At 42.3% G+C, this 19,544-nt stretch overlaps 1 protein-coding gene across 1 annotated transcript in view; it reads right to left on the minus strand.

The window, feature by feature from the left end:
- The window catches only part of LOC128076032 (integrator complex subunit 6-like), a 49,821-nt gene extending 33,263 nt beyond the window's left edge, over positions 1 to 16,558 (minus strand). The window contains exons 1-2 of the mRNA XM_052673305.1: positions 16,433 to 16,558; positions 126 to 3,143 (exon numbers count right to left, since the gene is read on the minus strand). The gene's annotated coding sequence lies outside the window, so the exon portion shown is untranslated. The remainder of the gene's footprint in view (positions 1 to 125; positions 3,144 to 16,432) is intronic.
- Between the last annotated feature and the right edge of the window lie 2,986 nt (positions 16,559 to 19,544).

Raw genomic sequence — 19,544 nt, forward strand, 5'->3', positions numbered from 1 at the left:
CTCACTCCGCACGTCGCTCCCCCGGGCCGAGCCGCCGCCGCCGCCGCCCCACGCCTGCCCGCCGCGGCCTACCCTGGCTGCCCGAGTAGGCGTGGAGCACGGAGTGGAGCAGTGGGGCTAATCACCTGTGATATAACCGCTGTGCTCCCGGCCGCTGGAGGTTTCACTTAAGCACTAAATCCTCAGCTTTTCCATTTGCTGGTTTCTGGCCAGGCAACAGTTGTCTTCTGGAGTTCCAAAGCGGGACGTGGGGCTCCCACACCCCACCCCACCCCGTGCCAGTGGGGCACCCAGCTGAAGGCAGGGCAAACTGCAGCCAAACTTCCGCAGCCAACACGCCGCCATCCCCACACCACACTGCTCCCCTCTCAGGTGGGGGAATTCAAAACCACCAGGCCTCAGCTCAGGCCGCTCAGCCTGGCCCTGCCGTCACAGCCCCAGTGCCAGCGATGGGCAGCGCATCGGGCAGCATTCGGTGCCTGTCTGCTGGCGGTTACTCGTTTGCTTCCAGGATTGGATCCAAGAATCACAAAAGCAGTGCTGTCAACATGAATCTTAGTTAGCAGTAATTAAGTAGCTAATAATATTTTCCACTGTTTTTACATGTAAAGGCTCTTTCTGCGTATTTTTTCTCTCTCGTCGTTCAGATAAAAAGCAGAGGCACAGTTCTCGCTCTGTTTCTCAAAGCTCCTTGGGCAATAGTTATTTCACAACACCGCAGGTAAACGCTAAAATCCCCATTACAAAGCATTACAAAATGCAAAGGTTGGTAAAGATACCATTACCCATGTTGATCAAAATAATCAGATGTAAACCCAGGTAATTCAGGGATGCATTTGTTCCTTGTGGTCACAGAAACAATCAGGATACAAGAGAGTGCCAAATCTCCACGCTGTTTGCAGAAAGAGGTTCGTGGGGGGTTGTTTTAAAAGCTTCTGCAAATATTTTTCACATCACGTTATCAAAGTATTTAATTGTAGTGTGCTTTAAGTGGATTAATTAATAGTTGAGAAGCAGCTTATTTTGAAAACAAGTACTGTCAAACTTGGAGCCTCTCCATTCCATTATCTAGGCCCTCTCTGTAAGTTACATATCTGTGACTGCAGCTGTGTTTAAAGTTTCTGAATGTTAGCAATCATAGCAGAAATGCCAGGAGGGATAAACAGATAAATAATTTTATGTAAGTATTAGTGCATATCAATGGAGCCAGACTGCAGGAACAGGATTTGAATCTCTACAGATAAGGCAAAAATGCTGATACCATACTTTTTGTACTGCTGCACGTCAGTCTGGAAAGACAGCTCCTAGATAGGAATAGATTTGCTAAGGCCTGAATGGAAAGTAAACTATTGGTAGGAGATGCCAGCTAATACTGTTAGGTTCCTGCACTGAGAACTTGATGAGGCCACCTATGCATTTCTCTCACATCAACCAGATGAAGTCAGAGACTAACTTTTGATTCCAGCTGATCTCAGCCAATTCAAACTGGCAATCCAGGGGCCTCACGTCCTACAGTGTCCTCGAGCCAGGCTGCGTCAAATGCTCAACAATTACAAGTTCATACCCTCACATTTTCATGTTGATTTTTTTTTTCTTAACCCAGACTGCCTGAAATTTGAAAGCCAGTTCTCTCACATTCAAAGGTAATATTTAAAGGTCAAGACAAAACACTGTTTCCAGTTTCAGAGGGTGACCTTTCTAAGGGCAGCAGCAGGCAAGGTTCACATACTGTCCCTCTCTTGAGGATTCTGGCTTTCAGAGCTTGCTCCTGCTGGATACCACAAAAGCTACAGTCCAGCAACTTTCTGGGCATTATACAAGTCATTTACTTAAAGAGGTTTTTTTGTTTGTTTGTTTGTTTGTTTTTAATTTTTATTACTGAAAATAATGGACACCACCGTTGCTAACATGCATGAATGCAGTAAGAGCAAGTAGTTCCATACTACTACCACTCTACAGAATTTGCCTTTTTCAGTGCTGACTACTTGGCAACTAAGGTGACAGACATTTGTTACATCTATAAAGTTCAAAGTATTCTTAATTTTCAATTGAAATTACACGCATTTTAATTTCTTTAGCTCTGATCATTAAGGAAATTTTCTCTAAGGGGAAATTAACCAGAACAGCTACTGCAGAGTAAGCTCCCCTACAATTAAATATTTTGAAATCACTCCTGTGTAGATACTCTGTCAAACAGTAAAAAGAAGCATTATTTTGTAAGAATGATCAAACAGATCAATTGCATATTTTCCTGCTGCGCCAATAAGTTATTTTTCTGTTTCTTGTCCTAACACAGCATAACATCTAAGCTGTGGCATCTAACAGGTTTTAGCTTTAACAAATACTTCTTAACCCTTTTGTATTGCTTCATCTGTTATTTTTTTTTCTCCCCTACTTTCTTATCTGAAAAAGCAACATAGCTGTGAGACTCTAGCCCTGTTCCTTGGGACACCAAAGAACATCAGCTTTGGCACCACTTGGCCATATGAATCTGAGACGTGCTTGATACCTTAGTCAGAAAATATCCATTTAAAATCTGGTTCAACAGCTAAATCCTTCAAACCTCCTTCCACTTATCCGGCTCCCTGTCTTGGTCTTGCAGTACAGCTGCCCTGATGACTTATTTAAAAAGCTTCAAGCCAGAGCAAAAATGGTAACTGTTCAGTAACTGTAAAAACAATAATGAATCCATGGGAAGTTGGGAAGTATAATCCTCATTAACCAGAACAGGAGCTGCCACAGGGCCAAGGGATTTGTGTAGTAGCACATCAGACAAAAGTTTCAGTATTCATAGTGAGATTTTAGAAGTGTTCAGCACTTAGCCAGCCATAAATCTACATTGTCCCTTTCGGAAATATGAAATCTTTGATTTCAATATGAATTTGTGTGCACTCCATCTCTACTAAGATTAAAAATAAAAACTTGTGCTAAATAATGACTTTATCCTTCCAAAGCTCTGGTAACTGTATGGCAGAGTGGGGGTATAGAGAATTGTATCTGAGATGGCAGAAGCTGAGCAAATTCGAGACCTTTGATATTTTGTGCTCTATCAGGGCTAAATACTCTCACCACTCAGCAGTTTGCCATTCTTGAGACAGTGGAAGAGAACAGGCTTCTTCTGCCACTACGTCACACAGCCCCTTCTGGAAAGAAAAAAAATACAAAAACAAATACAACAACAAAAAGTAGACGAGTATGTTCCAGGACATTGCTCTGCAGCACTTTTTTTTTCCTTTCTGATTTTGTAAGTACGCTACGTGCTTCCATAAACTGTAACTCAGCCCTTAAAGGCTTCTGCCCCCTCCAGTTGCTCCACTTTCCTTTCAGTTATCCCTCCACTAAAGACAAGTCAGTTTGAAAGTCAGTCAGCTTTCTACAACACTTGAAGAGTGTGGGTTTGCAGAGTAGAGGACAGTAACTGAAGCTGAGGTGCAAATCCCACATTACTGTGTGCCTTCAGACTTTGTGTGAACCTCTCATGGCACTTGAATTTCTTTTTACAGGCTTCAGTGAATTCAAAAATTCCATTTTCAGCTGAAGTATAAGAAATAGACAACAGATACATGCCCTGTCTGCAGCCCATTTTCTGCTGATTTATTGACTGTGCATAAATACAGCACTATAACTGTCATTTTTAACCACAAAAGAGAAAGCTCTATGCTCAGGAAAATAATTCAAGGAACATCTGAGAGTTTCATTAAGTCATGTCATCTCTTCCATGCAGTAAAAGATGCCTTTTAGTGAAGGGGAAGAGTCCAGCCAGCATTGTTTCCTCTCTCTCTCTCTCTCTCTCCCACCCCAAACCCACAGTTTAAGCCTTTGCTGTACATTACAGAGGCCAGGAAGGTGGGCAAGGTTGCATTTCAGTTCTGTTGCAACCACACTGAGGAGAGATGTGAACCTCCAGCTACACTCCTTGCCACACAGCCATTCCTAGAAAGCTGCTGCCAGCAGGGCAGCAACAGTGCACAAACACAGCTCCACAAAACAGACTGAACTGTCCTGTCTTTGGCTCTTTCAGGAAAGAAAGCACAATTCTCAGGCCCTCACGGGGCTGCCAGCTGCATCCACCAAAGAGTATCATGGTCCAGAGGGCTCCCAAGTGTCTCTGCAAGGTTTCCACGTGAACACAGCTGACACTGCCTGTGGTCCAAAGGTAAAAGACAGATCACCACTACCTGCATAACAGCAGGTACAGTTTAATTTCTATTTTGCTTTAAAGACCAGTGAGAAGGCTATGAAGAAGTGAATTGATTGCATAAGATGGTGGATCGTTTTGCAATAGTGGTAGATAAGCAAAACTCTGACAAAATGTCTCCGAGGAGAAGCTTTGAACAGCAAAACATGCTGTAACAAACTTCCAGAGGCTCTCCATATGAGAGCTGATTTCAAAGTCCAACAATCCCTCCAGAGAAGAAACAACATTCAGAAAGTTTGAAGCAATAACAGAAAGCAACAACAAACAAAAACCATCCTGACTACTGGAAAAGAAACTGAAACAGTAAGTATAGCAAGCTGGAGAATTGAGTTACTGTGAACGTGAAGATGAGAAAAAGAAATTAGAATACTGCACATATCTATGCATCCGCAGAGAGGTACAAAATCAAAAATACGTGCCTCAGCTCCATGCATCTTTGTGATCAAACTGCAAATAGCATCAGATTAAGACCCTGCAAATCTCACTGAGTTTTCCCAACAAAGATTATCATCTCTTATGCATGCTGGGAGACAACAGAGAAAAGAACAGAAGGATTTCTGGTGGCCTGAGGCAGGAGCTGTGTGTAGCAGGCAGTCACAGCCACAACAAGCAGGGGCTCAGAGGCTGGAGGAGCCCTGGGGATGCTCTGACCTGTAGGTGCCTTTGAATTGACAGCCAGCCAAGAACTGTGAGAAATTCCCCGTTACTTCCTTTTACTGGTCTTATGCTAAATGTTGCTAAGCTGTACCTGGGAACTGGGCCAAAGCAGCTTGAGAATCTTTGGGTGAAAGGCATTATATTAAAAAATATATATATATAAACCTGGAGTAGTACCCATGTGGAAAGCAGCAATATGAACTACATGAACGTGCAAAATAACAAGATTTGTTTTTTATTACATTCTACGAGGCAAAATACAAGATAGACAAAGAACACTCACATAGGCTGGGGATCTACTCTGAACTGAGAGACTTTACCATAAAGGTAAAGCCACACCTGTTTCATTCCTGGACACAGTTATGGCTTTCTACTATATCATCTTTGCACGTCTTGCCTGCAAGAGAAGTTACCCCTTACAGCTTTCAAAAGTATCTCCAACAGAGAAAGTTTACCTGATGGTGCATTCCACATCCTGCCTGCACCTGATCCAAAGCACACCAAGCCCACTGCAAGTCTCAGGGAGCCCCAAATTCTGTACATACCCATGACTCTGCTTTTGGTCTGTGAGTCACTCTTCAGCCCTCAGCATCATTTCAGTCCACAGGGGAACACCCACTATCCCCAGCCAGCACAGAGATGGGGCACAAGGTGGTGTCTCAGAAAAAACATCACTTTAATAGGTCATCATTTTCACCTTGCTGAAATTGAATTTTTTAATGGCCTCAATACATTTATCATTATTTAGTTGTCAAGAAAACAAAACTACAACAAAGCAAACAAACAAAAACAACACAAAGCTACTACAGAAAACACTGTGTAACGAAAATGCTGATGGTAAAATACAAGGCATTTAGAAAATGTTATTTTTTCCCCAGAAGAGTTCAGAATTTTATCCAAATGACTGTTTTTCACAGAAGATGGCTAAAGAAACAGAGGATTATCTACACAAAGCACAAGCTTTAGTGCTACATAAGCTCCTACTGTTCCTCCTACAGACCTTCAACCAGCATCTTCTGCAGCTACCTGGCCTTCCTGCCTTGGTTTCCCCAAGCTGCACAATGACTTATTTTGCTGCTATCACTCCTCACCCTGCCCCCAGTCTGAAAGCCACTCAAAACTGTGCCAAGCCCTCAGTAAAAAGACAAGAAATCAACCCTGCCCTGTAGTTCTCTCAAGCTAATTTCAGACATGATCTAATGAGTGGGTGGTAACAAAACAACAAGGCGGGACAGGAGAGAAAGGCCCAAGAAGCACTGCTGGCGTTAGAAGGAAACTCAGCAAAAAGCAAGTGTACAGGAGAACAAAACAAAGGTTCTTAATTAGTCAATAATCAGTTTTATTTTAGATAACCAAGGAAGAGGAGGGAAAGGCTCACCTCCTTAAGTATCCGGTAGGTGTTTGGAACAAGTTTCCAGTAAAAGCATAATCAGAGATAAAACCTTTGTCTTGTTAGACCAGCTCCACGCACAGGGTGACACGATGAAAGGAGATGGCAGGAGCAGGCAGTGAGGTGCAGCAGGACTGCCAGCAGCACAGACCACACGGGAAACTCACAGAACTGAGACACGGCAGCAAAGGTGTGCAGAGTTTTGAAGAGCTTGAACCTGATGCAGTGGGACACACACAACAAAAGGCACAAGGTGGAATACTGTAAATCTGCCAGAATGAAAGGACAGCAAGGTGTTCCTAGCAGATGCTTTCCCATGAGTCTGAAGACACCTGCATTTGCCTTTCTCAAACTGGATATTTATGCCAGATGGGAAGATATATAAGATATTTATGCCAGATAGAGAAGAGAGCAACTTTTTATTTAATTTTTTATCTCCTTCTCTTTCTCTTAAGATTTACCGTGTCAGAAGATGCAGCACTGACTCTGAACTAAAAGGGGAGGGAAAAAAAAGCCACAAAGAAAAAAACAAACAAAAAGAAAAAAGCCAACAACCCACACATTCTGCTCTCTGTTCCTGTTTAGCTCTGCTGACGTTGCTCAGTACAGCCTTACTGAACTTCCTGATCTCTCAGGTCCCAATTTTGTCACATCCTTGCACTCAATCAAATTCTGCGTATTAAGCTTGAAGGTTTGTTGGCAGTTAAGAGGACTTCAAATCCAGACACTTCTCCTGTTTACTTGCCGTGTGCTCTTATCTACTTTAGGACATGAATGCAACCTCAAACTGGAGAGGTATAAAGAGCAGCTTTCTCTTCCTTTCAGAAACTTTTGGCAACTTCTAGGAGCTGAAGGCTAATTATTTTAGCACAAAGAGGGACCAAACTATCTTTTAATATGGTATTCCTGTATAAGGTTTCCTCAGCACTTCTACCTGAGAGAAAGAAGAAAGAGCAGTAATAAGAAGTCTACATTTATCTTTTTGAGGTACAGAACAGCTTCAATACAAGAAGAAATTAAATAGGCAAAAGCTCTTCAGGTTGGAAAAAAAAAAATGACTGCAGAGAGAAGTGATAGCAGTCTATAAAATCCTGAATGGAGATGGGAGATGCAGTGTAACTGTTTGCTTTCTCTTCTAGTATAAAAGCTGAAGGAGCATCCAACAAAGTCATTACGCAGCAGGTTTAAAACCAACACACCCAAAAGAAAGCACTCTTTGGTGCAGCCCATCATTACACAGTGGCAGTCATTGCTTCAAGAGATTGCGGAGGCTAAAAATGGATTTTAAAAGACATCACACAAATTCATGGACAGTGTGATCAACAGCAAATAAATACAGTTTACAATACTGTAAATGAAACTTCTGGGTTTTCCCAGAGCCTTTTCCACACTGATTCCCAAAGCCAGGAGGATACACAGGATACACCAAGCCAAGATGTTTGTGCACGTGCACTTTTTCTTCATCTCTCACCATCTGCCACTGGCTGTTCCTGGAAAAAGCGTGGCAGTTCCTGTTGCTCAGTGCAGAGCTACAAGGCCAAGTGTTGCATGTTAGTAATGAGTGGTCAAGAGTTCTCTGCATTCTCCTGCTTGGCTCTTTCCTATCTTCTGGCAGCCTTTCTCTTAAGATACTTCTGGCAAAGCTTCACAGTCCAACCAACCATTGTCCCTGCAGCAAAGATACTAGCAATTGTGTAGAGAGAATGTAGCATTCACTCTTTCCAGTTAAGTGCAAATCTCACATTAAAACAAGGAAAAATGTAATTTATGTTTTTGCATTTAATTGTGGCCTCTGTATCTCATATTCAGTTTTGAAAGAGAAGACATTGCAGCTGCCCTCCATTCTCAGTAAAAAAAAAAAAAAAGTTCCCAATCCTCAGTAACAATTTGGTGCTCTTTACAAAACAGTAGAGACGTATTAAGGCCTCCAAGCAACCACTCTCCATAATTAAGTGCAAGTAGCAATTCACCTGAGAGCAAAAAGTCAAGGAAAAATGCAAACAAGAGAAAAAAACAAACTCCACCTTGAAGTCATTCAGTTTCATTAGAAACAAACAAACAAACAAAAAAACTTTAATAGAAGATTTTATATGCAACAATTATAATAGACAAAACTTTGCAATTATGATTTTGTCCACCCTGTTCAAAAAAGCTATAACAATGCCAGTTCTCTTCCAAACAATAGCAGAACAGTCAGAAACATTTTCAAACTGTAATCATTCCCTATTCAACTAAATCCATTGTGTTTGCAAGGAAAATCCAACTGAACAGGGAATTTGTGCCAGCCATTTCCCGTATCACATCACGCTCGTTCATCACCCCAATACTCCTCCAGCTTGGCACAGTTTATGTACTGTTGTGTCCCTGTGCCAATGGCAGGCAGCTTGTCCCTCACACCCAAGCATTCCCATCCTTTCTTGTTGCTCCTTTCAATATCTCTTCTCCAACATCCCCTTTGCTCCCAACACATACACCTCCTGCTCCCTCTTTTTAGTACTCTGCAGCAGGACAAAATAGAAATAGAGAAGAAAGCAGCAGAGTGGGGGAGAGCACAGGACATGGTGGGTGATCAGCGCTAGGCACAGACTTTATGTACGCGTAAGGAAGAAAACAGGATGGAAGATCCAAGAAGGAAGATCACAAAAACCTAACGATGGCCAGGCACAGCAGAAGTTTGCAATGAGCCACTGATGACTCAAGGTTTCCATAGCATTTGTATTCTCAGCTTTGGATCACACAAAACAAAAAATACAAAATAAGCGGTACTTGCAGTAAGGCAAAGGTGTCCTAAATTGCCCAACACTGCTGCAACTTGGTTCTCCTGGGAAAAGTCACTAATATGGACTGTGCCCTACAAGGTTTAATCTCAGTCCTTAGGATTTGGAGATTCCTACCAGGACCACACGGCCCCTTTTCCCTTCTAAGACTAAGAGGGCAGCAGGACCCTAAAATCCAAAGATATCGCCTGCATCTCTGACAGAGCAATGAACAGAAAATAGAAACACTCTGATAGCAGCATCTAAGCATACTCTTTTCCATATGTGGCACAAACTGCTAAATGCAGTACTGCATGAAGAACAGTCCCTGAGATTGAAGAGAGCAGGACAGCACCTGTAGTTACGTGGGTTGTGGCTCTTATAGGGAATGCTGCTATGGCCAGTGCATTCCTCACTAATTAAATACAGTCCTTTGGCTGCCAGCCAATTACCCTGTAACCCTGCCATGGCTGTGTTTGAAAACCTGTGGTCAAACAAGGGATATGTGGAGAGCGTAGAAGTAAGTAAACTCAAATTTAAAGCCTTGCTGCATACCAGATAAAACCATAATATTTCTCTTGCTCATCTACTATTTTCAAAACAAAAGCAAAGGGTGTCTGTTATCAAGCTGAACTCCTACTTCCCATCTTGCAAAGCTGCAGCTTGCTGAAGCTCAGAAGCTCAGACTCAGAGGCCTGTCCCATGGCTCCTTGCACCCAGGCTCTGCTACCAGCACGTTCACAAGATCACAAGCTAAGCCAGCTGGTGATGTGGCAAACAGGGAGGGCAGTAAAAGAGGGTAGGGCAGAGTTACAACAGTGCTACAGAAAGCTGCTGCACTTGCTGCATGTACGATATGCAGACTGTTGTAGTTCAGTGCAACTCTATTGAAGCACAAAGTAAAAATCTCACATTTTTAAAAACTATTCTTGAAGCACTATACGAAGCTGTCTGTGTATAAGCATTATATTCAGCTAATCTTTTAGTCAAAAGAGTGCTATCTAATTTCATTGACCAGGTCTTTCTCAATATTTTTTTCCCTAACTTCATTAAAGTAAATGAAATCTGAGGTCAATGAATGACTTACGAGCTTTAGGGTTTTGCAAACTGTTCCTTCCTACTGAGATTTACTTTCTCATCATAGCCTAATTGTTAATTTCACAGAGGTACAGAACATATACATGCTCAACAGGCAGCTGGCAGTGGCCATATCCTGACTCCTGCCAAAATCCACTTATGGGGATCTAAATAGGCTTGGTAAAACTCTTCACTTTGTGGCCACTTTCCAACAAAGAAAGCATGCAGGCACAACTCTCACATCTAGGTCTCTCCACAGATTCTGCCTTCATCTGAATTTTTATGTATTGGTACATAGGAGTTTCCTGTATCATGAGCTGGAAATTGCTTCTGTTACATTTCCAAAAGGCATCAGAGGATAGCAATATCAGTCACTGTGGCACAGAGACCATAAATAAAATTTAACATGCAATAGAGGAAAAAATCCCGAACCAAGACCTAGAATGACAAAGCAACCCAGTCCTCCCTCTGAAAAGATATTGCTTATTGCTTCCAAGGTTAATGAAACTATAAGCAAGCTGCTTTAGCAAACCCTATGAATTTACATATGTCATTGTTCTGAATTGTTAGTTTGGAAGATATTTGAAGAATGATTAAGCTCAGAAGTAGGCAGGCCTCAAATACAGCAGCTGAATGAAAACTCAGTGAGCTTGTGTGGCACTGCGGCTAACCTGCTGCTTCTCCAACAGCTTCCCATGCTACCTGAATTTTGAGCCAGGGGATCAAACATGACAATTTCCAGGGACCTCAATGAAGAAAGTGTATGAATTTTTGGCTTCAAGTCTAGAGGCTGTTTGCTGTTGCCTCCAGAGGACCAGACCTTTTTCCAGTGCTGTGAACCTCGGCAGATGTGCACCTCAAAATCCTGCATGGCAAGGAAAAAAGTCAAAAACCTGAGTTTCTTAAGGCCATGTTAAATCTCAGTATCAACAGACAGGAGGAAGCTCTCTGGATGAGCTTAGATCTGGTTTGGGATCATAACACAGTGAAAGCCTTCTGTCCAACCAGTTATGGGCATATCAAATAATTAAATTATTTCTTTGTATGAAAGTTGTGCCTTTCATATCTCATCAAAGGCAATAAAGGAGCTCATAAATGACCAGCAAGATTGAGAATCAGTGATGTGCATGTATTACTTTTGTACTTGCCAATATTTTGGTTCAGTGACAAACATTAATCCCAACTGTTACCAGTCACATAAACAAACACATTCAATATGCTTCCAATGGTTCAAATGTTTTATTCTTATTCGCTAGGGGAGAAATTAAATCAGTAGGATTCAAAGGTACTGTTGTCACTGAAAATCACAGCTGACTGCTGTTTGCCTCATTTTCTTTACCAGTAAAGAAAGCACAATTTTGACTTTTGGTCACAAGTTTGATTTTTTTTCAGAATTTTTACACCTAGTACATTTCTAATGTAAAGGAGGTGACGTTCGCAGCCTGGTTTTAAATGCTCGTCCAGGGCCATGGAGCAAATGTATGACAGAAATTACAGCAGAATCTCTATTCTGTTACTTACAATAATGAGCTTTAACAACTATTCAGTCTGCCTCCCTCACCTAAACAGGAAATCATAAATGCAGGTGGTTCCAGTTTCCAGATTATACGATCCCAGCCTTCCTCTTTTGTTGTTGTTCATTCATCCTTTTTATGTAACTGTTCCCTGTGAAAAACATGAAGGTCAAGATGACACTGAACTGTATCATTTGGAAGAATTACCAAAATTGTGGATAAAATTTAGCAGATTGCCACCCATTCTCCGATTTTTGGGAGACGAGATGTTAGCAACATGTTAGATAGAACCACTCCAGTGAACTGCACAGCAAATCTGCTGCCTATGATTGTGTATGCCACAAAGCTGTACAAGGGGGAGCTGTAGATAAATGGCATATTCTTGCTAATAGCAAGGTCAGATAGCAGTGCTGTTGCATTCAATACATTTGGGGGATCCAGTTTATATCACACATTGCCATAATGTTGGTGGCATGATTTCATCAACTTTTATCCCAGTTCAATCCAAAGTGTCTCACCTGCAAAGTGTTTTTTGTAGTCAAAAATTTCTTGTGAGTGTTGTAAGGTCGTGGCGAATTTATCAGTATTTACTACAAAAAGCACAAAGAAACTAAAATAGAAGATACACCAAGTGCTGTATCTGCATTGTCTGCACTGTGCTGTTTTAACTGTGCTGTTAGCATTGCATTTGGAAAAGAAGCAACCCAAAGGCTGTACTAGACCAGAAATTTTGAGAGGATCTGTGTGTCAGTTTGTGCTGGAAACACCTCTGCCATCAAAGGCCCTCTCTTATGGTAACTGAATCTTTCAAGAAATCAATAACTTTGTCAGATATTCACTTCAGGGGAAAAGCAACATTTCTGAGAGCATCTGGTGTCATTTCAATATTTTTCCCTTCAGAATAACTTTTCAGTATTGAGCCGTGCAGCACAGTGCTGATAAGTACCGCATAGACCACATTACAACAGATTCTACATTTCAGTAGATCCATAACACACGTCTTTTTCTGAAGTTTCAGTTGCACTCCAAATAGCCTCCTAAACTTCACAGATCTCAGATTTCCCGCTGTTTCTCAGATTTCCTGTTTTTCTGTTTCTCGTGGCTGAGCCAGGAGTTAGGTGGGCAAATCCTGAAAGGAGAACATGGCAGAAAGACTGCGTGTGGGCCTGCTGTGATGGAAGAGAGCTGCAGTTCAGGCTAGAGCTCAGGCACAGCTTCCACCACACTCGCTCTCAAGCTGCCGTGCTCTCGTCTCTCTTAGCTGCCATCAGTGTGTTTATCAGGCAAAAGTGGGGAAGAGGTGAAAAGCAGCATGTGGAAATGCCAGGTTGCAGCAGGAGTGCTGCTGGGCCTGAGCAGTGCAGGGGCACAGAGGGCAGTTCTCCCATCAGCTCAGCGCTCCCAGCCTGTGTGCATGCAGCACGGCGCTGGCAGCCTGCTGCTGAGTGTCAGAAGCTCTGAAAGAAAGTCTGCAGCTTCAAACAGTCAGAGGCTGTGCTCCAGCAGGGCTGCAGTTAGTCCTCATTTAGTCAACCTCTGCTTTCTCACAGAATCCCCACAGCTCGGTTCAGAACCATCCCCTGCCTTGCACTCAAGCAGCACGTACACAGAGCACACAGAGCTGTGATTAAACCTCGGCATAGGCCACACTTCTCCTGCCAGCCCTGGTAGAGACATGGGACTTTTGTGATGTTTAATGAGCTTCAGAAGGGAGATTCTATCTGAGTGAAAGCTGGTCATAATAAAGAAATTAATTTCAAATCGTATTCTCTTATGTTTGCATTTCAGAATGAACATAAATATCCAGGAGAACAACAGGCATCATGAAACAAGCTTTGTAAACGTGCTGGTACAAGCTTGCGTGTGAGCCAGTCACAGGTGACCGGTGTGGAGACTGACACTACAGTTCAGCTTCTCATGCAGCTTAAACGAGCACTCAGTTCTGCATCCTTTCATGACAAAGTGGCATTTCATCTCACAAGCAGTTAGCTTTAGTTCAATAAGAGACAGAGTTCCCAACAGGAAAAGGCTGAGTAGGATGAGGCCTCAAAAAAAAAAAAAACCCACAAAAAAAACCCAACCCTCCCCGCCCCCCCCCCAAAAAAAAAAAACAGATTAAAAGCATGATTTGAAAAATGAAATATTAATACAGGCAAGGCTTCCAACCAAATGTTTCCTTCGGTATTTGCACAAGAGAATGTTATACCTCTAGTGGCAGTAGGAGTGAATTACTTAATATAGTGACTGGAAAATTCAGACTGCAGTTAAGTAGTTTCCCCATCTTGGATACAGGTACATACAAAAACATATGTCATTTTTGAAAAATGACATCTTAAATTCCCATGTCAGTAATTCACACAGCTCAGAGCCTGAAAGTCAAGCAAAAGACACGAGCAGGCCATTCCAAGTTAAACACTGTAATTCGTCCAAATAAAATGACAGAACAAACTCACACCCAGAATTCGGATGTGCCTATGGCTTCTGCTGATCATCAAACACCTACCCTCAAAGGAAAGTCTGTTATAAAAATGCTAAGGTACAGTTCATCCCTTCAGGTACGTGGGAGGGCAAACTGCACGCTACAGCACTGCTGGAAGACACATTATCTTACATTTTGGAGGGAGGTCTAAGGGAAGACGGGTGCACACTGTGACAGTGCAGGGAGCTGTGTCTGTGGACACATATCTCCTCCCAAACCCAGCTGTGTTGACAAAGAGTCCTCCCTCAGTCTGCCCAGGGGCTTGTGAGCATTGCTTTGCAATAGGTTACCACCCCTCTGATCTGGATATACTTGTTCGAACACTCCCTAACCTCTTTCAGTGAATATCGTCTGGGCCAACAAACACTTATTACTTAAAATGTTAGGCCATGCTTGCATAGTCATTTTTCTCCCTTGCAAAGCAAGTTCCAGCTATTTCTGCACCTCAGTCTTTGGCTATGCCCTTCAACCTCAGCATCCCCCACTCCTATAGATCAATGCTCTATTTTCCATATTTTCATAAGCCTAAATTGATAGGCTTTAAATTGGATTCCTTCCATGCTCCCGACTCACCTAACTAAATGCGAAGGTCTACGCTGACAGAACAGAGGATATGGCAAGTGGTTGGAAAAAATGGCCATGGGGTTCCTTAGGTCAGATTTGTCCAGAGGAGAAATGTTTACAGAGCCATGGCCCTTTGCATTTGTCCCTGGGAAATGACAAGATTTATTTTACAGTCACGTCACAAACAATCTGAATGTCCTGTCAATGTCATGCTCTGCTGATCCATCAAACCGAGTTGGATCTCCACAATCAAAGCTCTTTATGGCCTGAGCCTTAGTGTAAGTAATTGAAGATGTGGCTGTTGCTGAGTTGTGTATTCCCATATGTGGTTCAGAATTCTCCAAAGGCCTGTTGCTTTTTAAAACCTTGGAGCTCTCTGAATTTCCAGATCAGCCCATATGCCTCCTCGACTCCAATTTCTGTAACATGTTCACCACCTACCAAAGGTTGCATGAACTAAGCACAGATATCTGCTATCAGCAACAACAGTGTCTTGTTCTCTGCTCCCAGCCTTTTAAAAATTCTCTGTCCTGCTGACCTTAATAAAGAAAGAGTTCAATAGCAAAGGTGCATGGTTCCCAGGTATATTCCCAGCAGAACTCCATGCAGGAGCCCAGAACACATCTCAGTTCCATGCTCAAGAAACACAGCGTGTAATGCAAAGAGTCCTTCAGAAAGTAGCTAGGATCAGAAAGAGAAGGACAAATGGTACTTGAGGTCAACTTTTAAAGACAAATCTAAATATCAACATAGGCATTTGCCAGCAGAGCCCTCAGTAAGGCTGCCCTGCCTCCACACTGTACAGCTGCACAAAGACTTAATAAGTTGCACACGTGGAACAACTGAGCAGCGGAGGTGTAGAATGGATTGTACTGAGAGCGAAGCCGTTAATAAGATTTGTATAGCAATGCTTTTTATGTTAATCTCTAAAGAGTTTGCTTTTGTAACATTTAACTGATAAGCATATAATCTAGTTTTAATTTAATCTCTGCAGGTGTTTCCCAATGGTAAATGTTAAGTTTTTATTGCTTCCTTGGGCAGCAATAATAGGGAAAATCTCTTTAAAGCTCCTACTGTCCATTTGTATGCAGATAGCATCATATTTTATAATAACTGTAAATCTGTCAGGAGAGCCTCTTTCTTTTGAGATGACATTATAAGTGTCAACCCTGAAGTAAACATATTTGGAAGGAAAATGAAGTAGAGATGTTATTAGAGGTCTAATGAAACAACCGTAACTGCTGATTTCTAAGAGATGTTTGCACACATCCTTGAAAGAAGCAGAGCCCACGCTGAGTTTGCAGCTTTTTGTTGAGCAGGACAACGGAGGTTCTCAGCAGGGTCCAACAGACAATACAGAAATAGATCCTACACTTCATAAAGATGATGGCTATCTATAAAACCCTCAGTGATTGCTCTCTCTGAGGTTCCTAAATGATTATAAATATCATGGTGTCTAAGAACCAATTATGGCTTCTTTCATATAGCTTCGCAGAACAAAGGATATGTCAAGAACTCCAACATCAATAAGCATAAGTTCAGACACCAAGTACCAAGAAGCAAATCTTGATACCTGTGTGAAGTATATTTGGGCAAAATTCACTCAACGTGTGACCTGAGCGAGAGTTAAATGAATGTTTAGATCTTACACTGGCTTCATTCTCAAGAATGAGCATGCATGAAGCCTGTCCTTGTTTAACTTTATTATTTTAAAGTGAGCTACACTTTAGGCAGTAGTTTTCCCAAATCACTGTATCTACTCTGAAGGAAATACAGCTTTCTGCATGCTGTACTCACCAGGAGAATGTCACAGGGGCCATTAGTAGAGGCACAGAAGGTAAAGGACTTCTATGCTCGAACAGGCTTGCTTCCAAGGCAGCTTGGAGCATGGGCAGTTGAGAGCTTTCAGATGTCTTTGCTCTCCTGTATGGACATGCCTTGAAAGGGATTACACTTTAACAGAAGTTTAGATATTTCCTCAACGGCGCTTTGATAGGTGGCTCCCAAGGTCCACATTATTAGTCATAAAAACAAACACTGTAACCCCTGACACAAAGAATACATGCTAGTACATTTAAGTCCCAAGTGACATAGAATGGGAATGCAGCATGCTGCCACTGAGGGGTGGAAATTTCAAAGTTGCCTCAGAAGCAAGTGGAAAAAAAAGCCAAACTTTTAATGGGTGATTTAAAGGTACAAGAACTGTTTGGACAGTACAGGTTGAACAATTCTTACTTTTATTGTAAGTGAGAACATTTAGGCTGCTTTAAAAGGTGGTAGTTTGAATGCAGTATTTTTTTTTCTTCTGAGAGTCTTTTAAAATGAAACAAATATCTTTTATGATGTTGCCTGTTTTTTGCGTTGTTTTCTTTTATAAGCTGGTATTAACTAGAAAACACTGTCCAGAGAAAGACAAGATAAAAACAACACAACGTGGGTGTGAATGGAAATAATGCAGATATACCTCATTTCCTGAGGTATTTGAAAGGAGAAGTGGATTTGCAATGCCGTGCCATGGAGAAGGCAACTGTCAAAGAAAACCAAATTCACAGGGGTAATCGGGCATTAATGCTGTTTTTCTCACAACTCAAGAAAATCTCCACAACAAACGAGTTTAGAATCTCACATATAAAGTATTTAAACAGATGGATAATCACCACAGCAACCAAAAACACTTCCAGAGAAGTCATTCAGGAGCATTCCGTATTTGCAGACTCCAGTCTCAGGTTTCTGGCAGCAAGCAGGCAATATTTTATGTAACAAAGACAAGCCAGTGTTTTTAGGTAACTCACAGTGGTTTCCAAGGTGGGTAGAAAATTAAGAGGACCAAACATAAGCTGCAGGAATAGAATTTTTTTAACTCCTCCAATTACACTTACAGCGACCTGACCAGCTTGTCGCATATTCACTACTGCATCTTATGTCTCTGCTCCTTTGGATCTATATTTCTGACTTCCTCCTCATCCACATATTTTTCTCACTTTTTCCTCCGCCTTACCAGCATTGCTGCAGCCTCGGTCTGCCTCTGATCCAGAACACAGTTATTCTGGCAAAAATAACGTAAAACTGAGGAGGAGAAACTGAAAGAAACAATAATCTGACTGTAAAGAACTTCACATAAATCTGTGAGATAATTCTCATCATTGCCATACATGGCAGCAGTCTCTATTTTCCACATCTCAGATGAGCAGCCTACAGACAGCACAAGGCACTCCTTACAATACTCTTTTCAACAGTCTGAAGTATTGGGCACTGCTGGCAAGGCAGCGAGAAGAGAGGCAGGACTGTATCAGTCTGGGTTTGGACATGCTCCACACCAAAAACTCTGCATCAGTGAGTTTATCAAGCAGCTCCGCAGTATTTTTGCATGCATCAGTACTTGTTAAATAGCAGCAGCACATCCATACGTTCAATAACGTCCTGTATGAAACACAATCTCTCTCAAGGGCTCGCTATTGCAAAATTGTCAGTGACGTGGGGTGTGTGCTCTCTGATGCATCAGGCACAGCAAACAAGGACGGAACACTGACTCCTACTCAGCTGTACACAATACACATTTAATTGGAGTCAACATAGGGCTTTTAAGATACCAAAATAACTCAAAACAAAGCCCAGATAGGTGAGTGGAAAAGGAGGAGCCCAGTGTGATTGCTGATTGTCAACAAGCAGTCAGTAAGTGTAAACACCATTGGAAGTGAGACAGTTGTTTTTACTGTTTAAAGTTGAGTGCTGGAAACTCACAGAATCACAGAATGGCCAGGGTGGGAAGGGACCTCGAGGTCCAACCCCACTGCCACACGCAGGGCCACCAACCTCCACATTTAATACCAGCCCAGGCTGCTCAGGGCCTCATCCAACCTGGCCTTGAACACCTCCAGGAATGGGGCATCCACAGCCTCTCTGCGCAGCTGTTCCAGCACCTCACCACTCTCATACTGAAGAACTTCCCCTGACATCCAATCTAAACCTTCCCCCCCTCAACTTAAAACCATTTCCTTTCAAAGAGTTCATTCCCCTGCTGTTTATAGGCTCCCTTTAGGTACTGAAGGGCTGCAATCAGGTCACTCCACAGCATTCTTTCCTCCAGGCTGAACAAGCCCAGCTCCCTCAGCCTGTATTCATAGGGGAGGTGCTGCAGCCCCCTGATCATCTTAGTGGATCCAAAACGAGCTCTCAGAGAAGACCAAAGTCTGTCAATCAGTCTGAAAACAGTGATTCCAGCTTATTTGTAAGCATTTAGAAATACTACTTCTAGCTGAAAGTTGTTCAGACACAAAATAAACTAGTTTTCACTGCACAGACTTCCAGAAATCGACAGGATTATAATTCCTACATATATTTCAACTGTAGTCTTAAGTAATTTGTGGCTATAAAACTTCCTAATGAACTACAAGCAACGATGAGACCTGAAGAAGGATTTGGTAAAAGATGAGCATTAACACATCTTGGCTGAGCAGCAAAAGGAATAGTTTTCTTTTACTCCGCCTTTCACGACTTTTAACAGACAAAATACGTTGCTTTCCGTCCTGCATTGCTTCATGACACGAAATGCCAATGGCTGCTGTTTGTTTCATGCAGAATTGCAAATCGTTTCACTCTGCTAATGGGTAAAAGATTTTGCAGCCCTACTGGCTTGGAAGGCTTAATTATGAATCTTAATTATTCACCTGGCCCGTAATAAAAGCGCCGCAGTGTCCATCTTACAGCTGCTAGTGGCCTCGCACACTGACTGTGGGGCTGGATTTTTCGCACCATGCAGTGCTAAGAAGCCCAAGGCAGAATAAAAACAAAGGCGATAACGGACAGTGCGCAAAAGGAGCCGAAGTCCACAAACAGCTTAACAAAAATGAGGCCGCTAAGTAAATAAGAGGAACACGGAACAAACGCAACTGCAGAGCAGCTCACAGGA

This window comes from Tympanuchus pallidicinctus, unplaced genomic scaffold (genome assembly GCF_026119805.1).
Source record: "Tympanuchus pallidicinctus isolate F22 unplaced genomic scaffold, pur_lepc_1.0 scaffold13, whole genome shotgun sequence".
NCBI classification, from domain to species: domain Eukaryota; kingdom Metazoa; phylum Chordata; class Aves; order Galliformes; family Phasianidae; genus Tympanuchus; species Tympanuchus pallidicinctus.